The sequence below is a fragment of the Lissotriton helveticus genome, chromosome 8 (genome assembly GCF_964261635.1).
Source record: "Lissotriton helveticus chromosome 8, aLisHel1.1, whole genome shotgun sequence".
In the NCBI taxonomy this organism is placed as follows: Eukaryota; Metazoa; Chordata; class Amphibia; order Caudata; family Salamandridae; genus Lissotriton; species Lissotriton helveticus.
In genome coordinates, this window is record NC_136069.1 from 138,496,452 (window position 1) to 138,511,447 (window position 14,996).

General features: G+C 45.5%; 2 long non-coding RNA genes across 5 annotated transcripts in view; both read left to right on the forward strand.

Moving 5' to 3' along the window:
* LOC144772430 (uncharacterized) overlaps positions 1-4,056 on the forward strand; it is an 89,956-nt gene extending 85,900 nt beyond the window's left edge. Inside the window, exons 2-3 of one of the 2 annotated variants that reach the window (XR_013599741.1) lie at positions 2,446-2,965; positions 3,442-4,056. This is a non-coding gene — a long non-coding RNA (uncharacterized LOC144772430). The remainder of the gene's footprint in view (positions 1-2,445; positions 2,966-3,441) is intronic. The other variant, XR_013599742.1, reaches the window with a different exon arrangement.
* Positions 1-14,996, forward strand: part of LOC144772429 (uncharacterized) — a 1,363,881-nt gene that overhangs the window by 368,290 nt on the left and 980,595 nt on the right. The gene's annotated exons all lie outside the window — the stretch shown is intronic.

Genomic DNA, 14,996 nt, shown 5'->3' on the forward strand with positions numbered 1-14,996 from the left:
AACATTTAGTGATTTGTTAAATCAATCACAATCTTAAAAAATACGACATTTCTATTTAGTTGCATAGCATGTATCGTGCTTGGTAAATACCGTTTACAACGCAACTTTTTCCCCACAGGGAATCACAACATGGTTGTTACAACGACCGCATTGTGATTCCGCTTACCATTACTCCGCAAGTCGGAACAACAACTTGCAGAGGGGTGGGGGTGGTGTTGGATCCAACAGCTTCCCTAGTGTCCGCACAAACTGGAGTTGCAATAGTAAATTATACTATTCCAACATCCAGTGCACCCCCTCCGCAAGTCGTTGTTCCGATTTGCGGAGTAATGGTATGCGGAATCCCAACGCGGTCGTTGTAACAACCGCATTGTGATTCCATGCAGGAAAAAAGACTGTGGGATAATGACTTACATTCATCGTGCTTTTCTGACTATTTGCTGGACGTTAGTTGGCTGTAGTTGGTCAGGGCCCCTTACACAAGTACTTCCAGTTCTTCAACAGTGAAGTTGCAGGTGCTGTCCCCTCTACCTTCAGCCATGGTGGGTTTCAGCAGCAGAATATGAGCAAAAACAGTTGTGTAGGTCTTCTTCAATTGTTGGAGACAAGTGACTAAATGGCCCTAAATCGTGTATGGCAACATATAACAGAAAATTATGTGAGTGTATGTGGAGTTTGCAAAAAAACATTTCAAAGAAAAACATTAATAAAAATACATACTTTAATGTGAGACATTAATAATAGACTTGGAAATGAAATAATAATATATTGTACTTTAGAGAGAAATGATTCTGTTTCTTTCTGACGTTGTTAATGAATACTTAAAGGATGACTAATGGGAGTAGAATGACATTACTTAATGATAAAAAAGCCAGAAAAAGAGTATATAGATTTGTTTGAAAATGAAAAAAGTAAAATCATTGTTCAATGTACATGTCCTCTACATATATTGTTTAAAAATGGTCATTCACATGTTTGCAAGTATTTTCACTATAAATAATGACTTATTTCACTATTCACAGACCTATGTCTATCCACGAACCAAATTAAAAGGGAGGTGGATACATTAACGAGCAGAAGGATTGTACAAAGGATGTCCTGATCTAACACCCATGTAGGAAACTCACATCTTTCAGAAAAACAGGTTGAACTGAGACACTATAGAAGCCTTACACTTACAATTTAATTTAGTATTTTTGCCAGATATTAACATCCAGATAACCATTACACCTATTGTGAAGGTAATGGCAGTTTTATATTTCTGTGCTACTGGCTCCTTCCAGTACACTGTTAGCAACTCCAGTGGGATGTCACGGCCAACTCGCAGCTGTCCTCCAAGTTCTCAATGTTATGCTCAGATGTTTGAATGCATTCATTTAATTTCCGACAGATAAGGCTACAAACAACATAATCAAGGCTGAGTTCTATGGCTTAGGAGGGATGCCATGTGCTGTTGGTGCAATAGATAGAGCACGCATTGTCACCTCATTCCTGGCAGAAAGTGTACCACAATTGAAAAAATTTCTACTCTATCGTCATCAATGTTTAGGTAGTTAGTAGTTCAAGAATTAATTAAAATGTTGTTTCCTTTTGTCCTTAATCTTGTCAGTGGGCTCTGTTTATCCCAGTCAAACATGGCGTTTAACCTTACTAAGAGTAGAGTTATACTAATTAACAAGTACAAGTCGTGTTTGTTAAATACTTACCACAATTGGAGAGCTAGATATGAGGATGTTCAGAGACAATGTAAAATTAGTGTCCGCAGTGTTTAACGTAGTGACAAAAAAAATTAAATCAACTTGAATCTCGTGGAAATCAGGATTTCAGATATGGCGCTATCCTGAATTGTGACTGTATAAAAAGAGAGTAAATTCAGAGTTTTATCGCGTCCCAAAGTAGTTTATGTTTAGCAGTCGTCAGTGGATCGTCATAGAGCCAGTATCAGGCGGTTGAGGTGTTGAATTGATCTTGACCTCCTACATTTGCCATATCTTGTCTACTCAGATAGTTTTCTCAATAAGTACCATTTTCTATGTCCTCTATATTTGTACCGATTGTGCACATATTATTTTCTTTCAATTTTTGGGCGGTTTTTAGCACATTCTATTTTGCACGATGTATCTCTCCCATTCTCATTGCCGACTTTGTACTCATCCTCATTTTTATCTATATTTAAAAGACTGGATTTCATTTTAAACTTATGTGCATTGAACGCTCTATTAAGTCTTTAAGAGTCATGTGCAAAATTTACACTGCAAAGATTTTCAAGAGGACTAATAATAAAAAAAGTTTAAAAAAATATTTCCAGTGAGACAACTACATTAAGTTTTTGAGATGAAAGTACTGAGTGAGGTAGAACTTGTTATTTGAGGTAATTAGGTAAAGGATTGAATATACTGTGAATATTACAAGTTTCTTTTCTAATCGGGTATTGTTTTATTGCAGACTTCCGCAAGCAGTTTTGAAAGAAGTGTGATGAACCCCGCATGAGTGTTTTCTCTCTCTTCCCCTTCCCCTTCTCTTACCTGTGTCGGCTGCTGTGATTTTTTTTACAATTATAAGTCATGGTCTCTCTTCATTGCATTGTTACAAACCAGTAATGAATATTCATGAACTACAACACTAAGGAACCCAACAACGCGAAGGGAAGTCTGCTTCAGCGAGGCCATTGTGTGAACAAGGGGACCTATGGAACAGACCTTTGGGATACTTAAAGCATGATTATGTTGCATGGACAAGCCTGGAAGATCCCCCGTCTACTCTCCAGGGAAGGTCTGCGGTATTGTGTGCTATGTTGTATGGTGTACAACATTGCCCTTCGTCAAAACATCAACTTTATCCCTGATGACGACTATCAGCGGGAACCACAGGATGATGTTGGTGAGATGCTTCACCATGAAGACAGTGATGAGGATGAAGGCAGTGACATTAGACGTGAACCAACTGAAAACATCTTTGTCAGATGGTAAGAGGCATAAATGAGAATTGAACTGTAAAATTACTTATATAGACATCTCCTGTCTGACAATGGATGTAACTAATCCAATATTGTGTTTATTTTAAACATCATATTGTTTATTTATTTGCAGCAAAGTAGTTCTTATGTTAGAATGTTAAATAGTGAGCAATGTACGGTTTTGCGGACAGGTTTCTCCATCACAAAGCAAAAAACAATTCACATCAGCCTTATTGCAAATGCATTATATATCTAACTTGTAATAGATAGTAGTTCTTTTGATCTTTTACCATTGTGACAGAGGACCCATTGAGAAAAGCAAACTGACATATTGTCTACAACTGACAAATAATTATGAGCATGTAATGTGAAATTATCTTCGTTACAGTTCTAGATGTTTTTTATCTGTGGGGAAAGTAACATATTTGAATGTTTAAAAAATCTATTTCTCACAATCGCATTAATGTATATTTATTTCTTCATAGGTAATCTCATCCTGTCACCTGCTGAGACAGTAGCAACTAATTTCTTCTGTCTTGTAAAGGACTTTTGGTGGAGAGATCTGCAGTGTAAGTTACCTGAATATTGGTGCACTGGTTCTGAAAAAAAGGATATGGACACACTTGTTTTCAGTTATGGTGTGATACTAGTGCAACTGAGATTCATGTAAAATAACTGACAATTGTGCTTCTCTATTATCCTTAGTAAGGTAATGTGCAGCATATCTGTAGATTTTGAATTTGTTATGAATACGTTCGAGCATAATCCCAGTTGAAAAGATTAGAATATACAAAAGTGTGGCGGGAGACTCACATTGTTGTTAATTATGTATTGGTTGCATCAGTAGTTCAATAAATGTAACACTGAGTTGTTATCTTCAAAATGGATGTTTTTTCCCATGATTTCAGTTTGACTATTTTGTTTATTTTTCATTTTATTTTTCATAATTGTTTTCCTGTACTTCCTGTTGTGTCCTCTTGGTATGGTTTCCATTTTGATAAGTGTATGTCTACATTGTTGCTGTATCTTTCCCCTGTAGTAGTTTACTTATTATATTTTTCTCAATAAAATTATGAAAAATAAATAAAAAATCTGAAAAAGGGGTCTTTGCCATTGTATTTAAGTTTAATTCATAAACGTTTTTGTATAGCTAATACAACAGGAAATATGTCTTGTACTTTATACATTTTTATTTGTATATTAATAACATATATTAATAACACCAAATAGCATTTTTTATTATTCTTTCAATAATATGACAACTCAGTAATGTTATTGTGGGACCTGATACTCCTCAGGTAGCATTTTCCTAAATGTTTTGCTTTTTCAGCCTGGGTTTTAAATTATCTTGTGTGGCCTATGGACTGTGGGCACTTTCCCAATGTAAATACAGTGTAAAAGTGTGTGGACTATTCCTACCTATGTTGGGAAGTGGCGCTGACATGATGTTCTGAACCATGGGGCGGTTGGCCATCGCCGACCAGTGTGTGCACATTGGCAGCTTTCGTGATTAAACTAATGAGCTGCCTGCCAGGACAGGCTGCTGTATGTGCCTGTGCCGCCTGCATTGCAGTCTTATGCTTAAGCACTGTCATACATATTAGTTAAACTGATGTCCAGTCTGATGTTGCATACTTGGGCGAGAGCGCTTGCACCCCTGGTGCTAGGGACTATGTGTCTAACTTGCCATAGAAGGTCTGCGGTGCTGTAGTGCATGTGCACCCAGGTAGTGAGGAATACCTGTGTGTGTTTTCAATACCTATGAGGCTTGTTCTTCCCATAGGCTAACATGGGGAAGTGGTTGACTTCACTTCAGGTTGCAATAGTGGATAGCAGTGGAGCAGCCTCATGATGTTTCCTATCAATGGATTCGCCATGCCAAACACTTTCTAATGGTAGGGGGGGTTTTGGCATAACTTGTTTAGAAATACCCCTCATGGAATATGAATATTTCTATGCTCTAAGGGTCTTGTGTGTCATGTTGCCTGGCTCCAGTGCCCGGCAGGGGCCGGGGGAGCACATCTGTGCATTGCCCAAGTGACAGCCATAAACTATGGGCATCCTACGAGAAATGTAAATGTAAATGTCATGGTACTTATAGAGCGCACTGTCACCAGAGGGTCACCTTGCGGTGTCGCCTATTCGGCTTCCTGGCGCTGATACTCGTACCGCTGTGGAACCCCTCCTGGCTTTCCCTGTGAAGTGTCCACTCCTGGGCACCCCCAGGGTGAAGCCAGGCATCCTTAGCGCTGTTGGGGCCGGTGTGGAGGCTAAGCAAGCTATTGCCCAGAGTTGCAGCGCGGGGCCCGTGATTAGAATAGGCACCGAGGCGAGAATTAACAGGTCCGAGGAAATTGAGCCCGAGACCCCGCAGAGGCAGGAATCGAACCCTGGTCCCTGGCCAGAACTCTGCATCAGGGTCTGCCGCTCTAACCATTGAGCCACACTCCAGCAGACTTCTGCTATTTGAGGACCAGATTGGATAGAGAGGTTCCGACACTTAGCCTCTAGGGGCCGAATCATGGCCCCACTAAAGATTATTTACAACAAGGGGTGGTGATGGACAGAGTCTCTGAATTAAGCAGAGTACTCTCACCCAGTCAAGAGATCAGGGCTAGATCCAACACCATTTTTTAGCTCATTGCACCATCCCAGTTTCAGAACCTGGCTGTATGCAAATTAGTCTGTCCCTGGCCCAGTGCATCATGGGAACAGGGCAGACCAGACTACAAAAGCCAATTCTTACACTGGGAAGGAAACAAGCTTCCGGGGACCGGTTTCTGCCATTTCAGGCGTCTTCGGCCCGGCTTGCTTGAATCCTGATGGTGCAATGAGCAAGGGACTCACATCTGAGTATACCCTTCCACGCTTAGGGTGGACAAAATTATTTACAACAAGGGGTGGTGATGGACAGAGTCTCTGAATTAAGCAGAGTACTCTCACCCAGTCAAGAGATCAGGGCTAGATCCAACACCATTTTTTAGCTCATTGCACCATCCCAGTTTCAGAACCTGGCTGTATGCAAATTAGTCTGTCCCTGGCCCAGTGCATCATGGGAACAGGGCAGACCAGACTACAAAAGCCAATTCTTACACTGGGAAGGAAACAAGCTTCCGGGGATCAAGCCCTGATCTTTGGACTGGGTAAGAGTGGTCTGCTTAATTCAGACACTCTGTTCATCACCACCCCCTTTTCTGTATCGTTTTTGGCCACTATAGGTGTGGCAGGGTATACTCAGACATGAGTCCCTTTCTCACTGCTCCATCAGGATTCAAGCAAGCCGGGCTGAAGAGGCTGAAATGCCAGAAACCGGTCCCCGGTAGCTTGTCTCCTTTCTGGTGAAGAATTGGCTTGGTAGTTTGGTCTGCCCTGTTCCCATGATGCACTGGGCCAGGGACAGACTAATTTGCATATAGCCAGGTTCTGAGCTGGGATGGGGCAGTGAGATAAATAACGGTGATGGATCAAGCCCTGATCTTTGGACTGGGTAAGAGTGGTCTGCTTAATTCAGACACTCTGTTCATCACCACCCCCTTTTCTGTACCCACTAAAGACTAAGCTCTATATTCCATGACCCCATGACAGACAGGCCAGTTTCGTCGATCGTACCCGAACTCCCTCATGTGGCATGCCGACTGCATGCTCATTGCGTGTGGTGTTTGATTCCCAGGGTGCGACCCTCAGAGGTGGGGGTGTACCCGTAGGAGTGCCTCATACTGCCTCATGTGGCTCTGCTGAAATTGCACTTCTATGTCTGGCCAGAGTTGCCTGGTACAACCCATCTCAACATGCAATGGTTATCTTCCACCTAGGGTATAGGACAATCAGGGTGAACCAGACAGTGGAGGGACACTGAGGCCACAGAGTCTGCTGGCTGTGATCCATTCACTTGCAGGGTACCAGTAGCACTGCTGAGTGAGAATGTGTGTAAGAGCATTCCATATGGACTGGACTAGGACCTGTTGCATCGTGTAGTGGTGCGTAATGAGTGTCTGTGAGTGATAGTCAGCAGACTGCCTGTGAATCAAGACTCTGGCCGGTGATGCTGCTTTATACGTTGATTTCATACCAAAAGCACAATACATTTGACATTGGGATTACCCACATGGCTCCAGCCTGAGGTGTTGCTAAAAAGTATTCTCGTTTCATGTATGTACATATCTTTGACACCTTTGTGCCCCTGGGTGCCCCCTATAAATGCGAGACTGTAATATCAGGATTGCTATGGTGGACCTGGGGTAGATAGCTTTTCGCAGCGCATAAGGGTGCTCTCTCTCTCTCTCTCTCTCTATTGGGGGTGAGGGGATTAGATTAGAAATTGTCCACAATGTGCATACTATTGATATCATAACGATACGTGTCGGCCTAGTTCTGCTAGTAATATTTCTATGTGTTTTATGCCCCAAAGTATATGATGTTCTTGTTATAATGATTGGAAATGTGAGTTGAATATAAACGTTATTCACATGCACCCTGTGTGAAGTCTTTTTCGTGATATTCAACGCATTTATCTCATGTGACTGAAGTGCCTTTGCTTTACACATTGCTTCTGAGGAAAGCCTGACTATTCAGTGCCAAGCTACCCAAAGCTGAGCACAAGTTATATGGTGAGTGTAATCACCCGCCCTTGACAGGATGGGTAGTTTCTGCCTGTCTGGGGAATCTCTTCAGCCAACCAGAAAGTGAAGGTTCCAACAGTTATATTTCCATTTTTTATTATATTCAAATAAAAAAGTATCGGACAAAAGTCCGAGTAGATGGGAAATGTGTGCACAGAAGGTATATTACATGAATAGGCCAGACGCTCACACTTTTACGTAACATTTTGGTGTCTCTTTATTGTGTCGTGTTGAGTGCTGTCCTTCACTGGGCCAGGTGACCGACCCTCCTAAGGACCACTAAAGCAGCCTGAGTGACATCAGGTGAGGGGGTGACAGGTGGCTCTGTGGATAGCAGTGCCCCACTTTCCAAGACGCTGCCATCTGGAGATGTTTGTGGCACCAAGCTGGCAGCAGATGGTGCTTCTGCATGGACACTAGGTGTTAAATTAGACACTGCTGCAGTCAATGCTCTGAAGTCATCCTATGCCACCCCAGAATGTAAAATAGGCACACTCAGAAGTTAATTCTTGGCCCTATGGGGCAGCCCCCATTAGGTTTCTGCCCATAGTTGAAACATTGGTGGATGTACCCTGAGCCTTCTTCACTGCAGTGGGTCCTGCCCCAGCCCATTCTAAACCACCCTGTGACCTAGTCTGGGTGCCACTGGTGTAGTATGTCCTGACTACACAGCAGGTGTTGACACAGAAGGCAGGCCACTGTTGTTGGTGTGTGGGGCCAAAGGGATATTGAGGGATCAGTGATGTAGGTCTGCTGAATCTAGTTGGTGCTGTGTCCTCAGTGTGAGGGAGAAGCATTGTGCGCTGGCTACCCTATTCTGATGGTCCAAGCTGTTCTTGTAGATGTTCATCACTGGCAGGCATTCAGCTCCCACTTAATGTTTCAGATTTTCAGTTCTCAAGCTGAGTGGCCAATGCAGATGATGATGGAGATTCAGATCTGGTTCTTAGACCTTTGAAAAAAAATATTTACTCTAGTTTGTTGTATCTGAGAAATTGGGATGCTGGTTGATGGGGGTGAAACCCTATTCAAGCAACAGCCACAATCCTTGTCAGGACAAACCACAAAAAGTCTCTAAATTAACCTGTGCTTAGTCCTCTGATAGCTTGGCACAAAAGCAGTCAGACTTAACTTAGAGGCAATGTGTAAAATATTTATGCAGCACTCAAACAGCAGTAAAGTGTAAACACAACACAAGCAAAATCCTACACCAATTTAGAAAAATAGAGTAAAATGTAATTAATAAAATAACGATTCAATGGGTGTGGATCACATACTCCCGTTTTGTCCTAGCTTATAGAAATGCTCACTGGCAGATGTATAATTTATTGGTGTGCAGTAAGGTATCATCCTCTGAGCCTGGACGTGTGTGAACGTAACAATTGTTGTGCTGTCACACTGGGAAGTGTCCCTTTGGTGCACTGCCGTATTCCAATTGGAAGACTTTAATCAATTTGTGTTTCTGGTTACTGTGGTACGATTTGCTTAGAGCTGCGCTCTCCTCTCCTTCCGGATGGTCTTTCTGGAAGGAGAGGAGAGCCCGGCTCTAAGCAAATCATACCACACTAACCAGAAACACACCCCTGATGAAGAGGCAGCGGAATGCCCGAAATGCATTGGGGATAACTACTTCTTCGTTGCACGTTCATCATTGAAACTGATGTGGCTTACACATGAATAACATGTAAAAGAACACACCTGGGCTCGATAATTAACAATTAAATTAGGCAGTCAAATTCTGGAATTCAAACATGATACCTGGCATTAGTTAATAAAACAGATATCCAGCCAGTGTATAATTATTTCATTTATTCTTTTCTATTTTTTATCATCAAATAACAACAATTCATCCATTATTCTTTTTGTTCAATATATAAATATACATGTTTTTATGTTCTACATGATTACTTCATTAATTTTTTTATCAAAACATTAATTTATGTTGTCATACTTCATATCATTATTTCCACATATCAACAATGTAGACATATGTACACACATAATGTTCCTTTGTTGCTAGACTTTCCATAACTGATTTTCAACAAAAAGGAGTAAGAAGAAACAAGTTTATGATGATGGGAAGAGACTGGCGGTATGTTGTCAAACTAGCGTGTTTCGGCATGGCCATCTTCAGGACTCTGTCACAGTTTCACATTTGTTGTTACAATGATCCAGGGATCCGAAAAGGTGATGAAAATATGCTGATTCCTATGAACAGAATTTCCCGCACGATCACTGTTTCCTTTAAGTCTCAATCTTTTAGTAGAATAGGCAACCCATATTTGTTATTTCAGGTTGGGGGGTGTTGACTGGTGAGTATAGGGTCTTCTCTTTCTTTTATACACCCGATCACACAGCGAGAGATATACATCTAATTTGACTGATGGCTTGTTCCTGGTGTACAAAAGTGTTAATACTAAACCACCATAACCTTTTATATGGGCACTGATATTTATATTGGTGACCGTCAATGAGTGCACAGTTAGCTTCAGGTATGCTGCATGGGTCCTATTCCGTCATTTGGCGTCCGTGTCAGTATGCACGCCGCACTATTGAAACACCTGGAGCCAACTGTTCCACTCGTTTTTCCCTCGTTTTTGTGCCCTTCTACCCTCTGTTCCACTCATTGTTTTGTGCCCTTCTGCCCTCTGTGCCACTCGTTTTTCCCTAGTTTTTTGTGCCTTTCTGCTCTCTATTCCACTCCTTTTTCCCTCTTTTTTTGTGCCTTTCTGCCCTCTGTTCCACTCGTTTTTCCCTCGTTTTTTGTGCCTTTCTGCCCTCTGTTCCACTCGTTTTCCCCTCATTTTTTGTGCCTTTCTGCCCTCTGTTCCACTCGTTTTTCCCTCATTTTTTTGTGCCCTTGTGCCCTCTGTTTCACTCGTTTCTTTGTGCCCTTCTGCTCTCTGTGCCACTTGTTTTTCCCTCGTTTTTTGTGCCTTTCTGCCCTCTGTTCCGCTCGCTTTTCCCTAGTTTTTTGTGCCTTTCTGCCCTCTGTTCCACTCGTTTTTCCCTCGATTCTTGTGCCCTTTTACCCTCTGTTCCACTTGTTTTTCCCTTGTTTTTTGTGCCTTTCTGCCCTCTATTCCTCTCGTGTTTCCCTCTTTTTTGTGCCTTTCTGCCCTCTGTTCCACTCGTTTTCCCTTGTTTTTTGTTCCTTTCTGCCCTCTGTTCCACTCGTTTTCCCTCGTTTTTTGTGCCTTTCTGCCCTCTGTTCCACTAGTTTTTCCCTCGATTTTTGTGCCCTTCTACCCTCTGTTCCACTCGTTTTTCCCTTGTTTTTTGTGCCTTTCTGCCCTCTATTCCTCTCATTTTTCCCTCTTTTTTTGTGCCTTTCTGCCCTCTGTTCCACTCGTTTCCCTCGTTTTTTGTTCCTTTCTGCTCTCTGTTCCACTCGTTTTTCCCTCGTTTCTGTGCCCCTTTTGCCTTCTGTTCCACTCTTTTTTTGTGCCCTTTTGCCTTCTGTGCCACTCGTTTTACCCTCAATTTTTGTGCGCCTTTTTCCTCCTGTTACCTTTGTTGTCCCTCACCGCCCTCGCCACTTCGTCCCCTGCGGCCCCGCCCCCTGACTGCCCACTGCCCATTCGCTGCCCCCGCCTCCGGCCTGCTCCTCCCTCCCACCTCCCCATATATGCCAGCCGCTGCGCGGCTGCGCCGCTGGCACGCAGAAGGCACACCTAAGTCTGCGCCCATCCATGCCTGGACTGCACCCAGCACCAGAACCCCTGGCCCCCGCACCCGTCACGATGACCGCCGCCACTACGACGCCAGCACTCTGCACGCTCTCAACTCCGGACGGAGCCACACCTGCTTCAAGGCCGCCCCGAAACGCACACACGGCCCCTTCACCTGCCGGAACTGCAGCTACACCAGCCTCAGAGCCGACAATCCACCCGCCAAGAGAGACCCCAACTACCTCCGATGCATACTACTGAACATCCGCTCCGCACGCAAGCATGCCGTCAAGCTCTGGGACCTGTTCGACACAACATCCCCGGACGTCACCTTCCTGACAGAGACCTGGTTTAACGACTCCTCCGCACCCGACATCGCCATAGCCATCCCAGACGGCTACAAGATACCCGCATAGACCGCACCAACCGAGTCGGAGGAGGAATCGCCATCGTCCACAAGAACAGCATCAGGGTCTCGACTAGCACCAACGACGTGCTCAGCACCGCCGAACACATGCATTTCCAGATCCACACAGACGGTAATTCCACCCTCAGAGGCACCCTTGTCTACCGACCGCCGGACCTTGCCCCCAGTTCGCGACTCCATCGCCGACTTGATCAGCACCCCCTGACCTCCACCGACTACATCCTCCTCAGAGACCTGAACTTTCACCTTGAGAACAACAATGCCAACAACTCCACAACCCTGATCGATAACCTCGCCAACCTCAGGCTGAAGCAACTCGTCACAACGCCCACCCACTCCGCCGGCCACACGCTCAACCTAGTCTTCTCCTCAAGCCCGTACGTCTCCATCAGCCACACCACCAAACTCCTCTGGACCGACCACCGCTGCATCCACTTCGCCTTCCAAAAACCCACCACAAACCACCGCACCCAACAGATCCCCCGCCGCTGCTGGAGCAAAATCTCCAAAGACCAACTACACGCAAACCTCGCTCTCAGCCCACCCACCGAACCCTCCAATGACGCTGCCCACAGCCTCAGACACTGGATCGAGGACTGCGCCAACACCCCCGCCTCGCTGAAGAAACCCACCCAGAGAGACACCAGCAAGAGGGCCAACCCGTTCACCCCAGAACTCCTTGCCTCCAAGAGAAGAAATGGCACAGTGAACAAACTCCGGGCAGCCACGCAACACACAAGGATGCCATCCACAACCACCACCACCTCATCAGGGCGGCCAAGAGGGCCTCCTTCAAAGACCGCCTCGACAACAACGCACACAATAGCAAGATGCTCTTCAACATCGTGAAGGAAATCTCCAACCCCAGCTGCAACACCAACGACATCCCGCCGTCGCCAGCCCTGTGGGACTCCCTCATCACCTTCTTCCACCGCGAGATAGCAGACCTCCACGACAGCTTCAACACCCAGACAGCCCCAACAGACAGCAACACAACAGACCCTCTGTACACCATCGAACACGACCCCCTGCTAGCCTGGGCCAGCATGAGCATCGATGCCACCATCAAGACCATGCGCTCAATCCACTCCGGCTCTCCGTTGGACCCATTCCCACACCACGTCTTCAACTGAGCAAGCAGCACCATCGCATCCCACCTGCGCAACGTCATCAATCTCTCCCTCAAGACCGCGACCTTCCCAGAGATCTGGAAACACGCTGAGATCAATGCCCTACTCAAAAAACCTAAGGCAGACCCAAGAGACCTCAAGAACTTCCGGCCCATCTCTCTGCTTCTCCCATCTTCCTGGCCAAGGTCATTGAGAAAACCGTCAACAGACAGCTAACCCGATGCCTCGGAGAAAACAGAATCCTGTAGCCTTCCCAGTCAGGGTTCCGCAGCAACCACAGCACCGAGACTGCCTTCATCGCCGCCACTGACGACATCAGGACCCTGCTGGACAACGGTGTGAACTCAGCACTCATCCTCCTAGACCTCTCTGCCGCCTTCGACACCATCTGGCACCGCACACTACGCGCACGCCTCCACGCCCCAGGGATCTGAGACAAGGCTCTGGATTGGACCACCTCCTTCCTTTCCGGCAGAACCCAGAGTGTCTGCCTCCCCCATTCCGTTCCAAAGCCTCCGAGATCATCTGCGGCATACCCCAGGGATCCTCCCTCAGCCCGACGCTGTTCATCATTTACATGGCCCCGCACGCACACGTACCCGACCTCAACATAATCTCTGATGCCGACGACACTCAGCTGATCCTCTCCCTCACCAAGGAACCCATCACAGCCATAGCCAACCTCCACGAAGGAATGAAGGCCATCGCCGACTGGATGAAGACCAGCCGTCTGAAGCTGAACTCGGACAAGACAGAGGTCCTCATCCTCGGCTCCAACCCTTCAGCCTGGGACGACTCCTGGTGGCCGACGGCACTGGGGGCAGCCCCTACACTCACCGACCACGCACGCAACCTGGGAATCATCCTCGACTCTCAATGACCAAGCAAGTCAACGCCGTCTCCTCCTCCTGCTTCAACACCCTCCGCATGCTCCACAAGATCTACAGATGGATCCCGACAGATACAAGAAAGACAGTCACCCAGGCCCTCGTCAGCAGCAGACTCGACTACGGAAATGCCCTCTACTCAGGAGCCCCGACCAAGCTCATCAAACTACTGCAACGCATCCAAAACGCCTCAGCACGACTGATCCTCGACGTACCACGCTACTGCCACATCACCCCCCACCTGAGAAACCTGCACTGGCTTCCCGTCAACAAGAGGATATCCTTCAAGCTCATCACCCACGCACACAAGGCACTCCACAAGACTGGCCCAGCCTACCCCAACAGACGGCTCTCCTTCTACATACCCAACCGCCAGCTCCGCTCCGCCGACCTTTCACTCGCCACCGTCCCGCGCATCCGAAGAACAACCACCGGTGGGAGATCCTTTTTCCACCTCGCCGCCAAGACATGGAACACCCTCCCACTGAGCCTACGACAGACCCAAGACCTGCTGACCTTCAGGAGGATACTCAAGACCTGGCTGTTTGATCAGTAGCACCCCCCCAGCGCCTTGAGACCCTCACGGGTATGTATTACGCTCTACAAATGATTGATTGCTCGATTGATTGACTCATTGTTCCCTGTCAGGGGTTGTTTATCCTAGACACAGGGGCCCCAGTCCTTTCCAAGATAGTGTGGTTTACACATGAACCATGTGGATTACCATGTAATTGAAAAATGATAATATTCATTGAATAATAAACTGAAGTTGCGAGTTTGATTTTGAATCAAATTTATTAAAGATCTCCAATAGGAATTTGGCAGTGCACTAAAGGGACACGTCCCAGTGGGGCAGCGCAGCAATTGTTAAGTGATAAATAAAAATAACACCACAATGACAAAACTACAATCAATGGAAGAGGATACATTCAATTTTAAAGATTTAGGTAAAATAGCACCTAAAAGCAGATAGCGTCAACTGTGGTTACCTGGTTGTTCTGGACCAGGTCAAAGTCACGACAAAAATGGTGGAGCACGGGCTGGATACATGGACCATGTTTGTTCCACTGAGAATTGTACCTCACGTCCTTCATGCTGGGCAATGAGGACCCAAGTCAAAATATATAATTCCCTTTGGGCGAATTATCATGGAAAGACAAATTCTTACCAGTAGGCACATATACACTCAACAATAAATAATATCAAGTCATAACAAGGAAACAATGCAAGAAATATTCAAAAGGTTTAAAGAAAAAGCACCATAATAAAAGTAGATCTGCACAGTTTATTACCATACACTATAGTT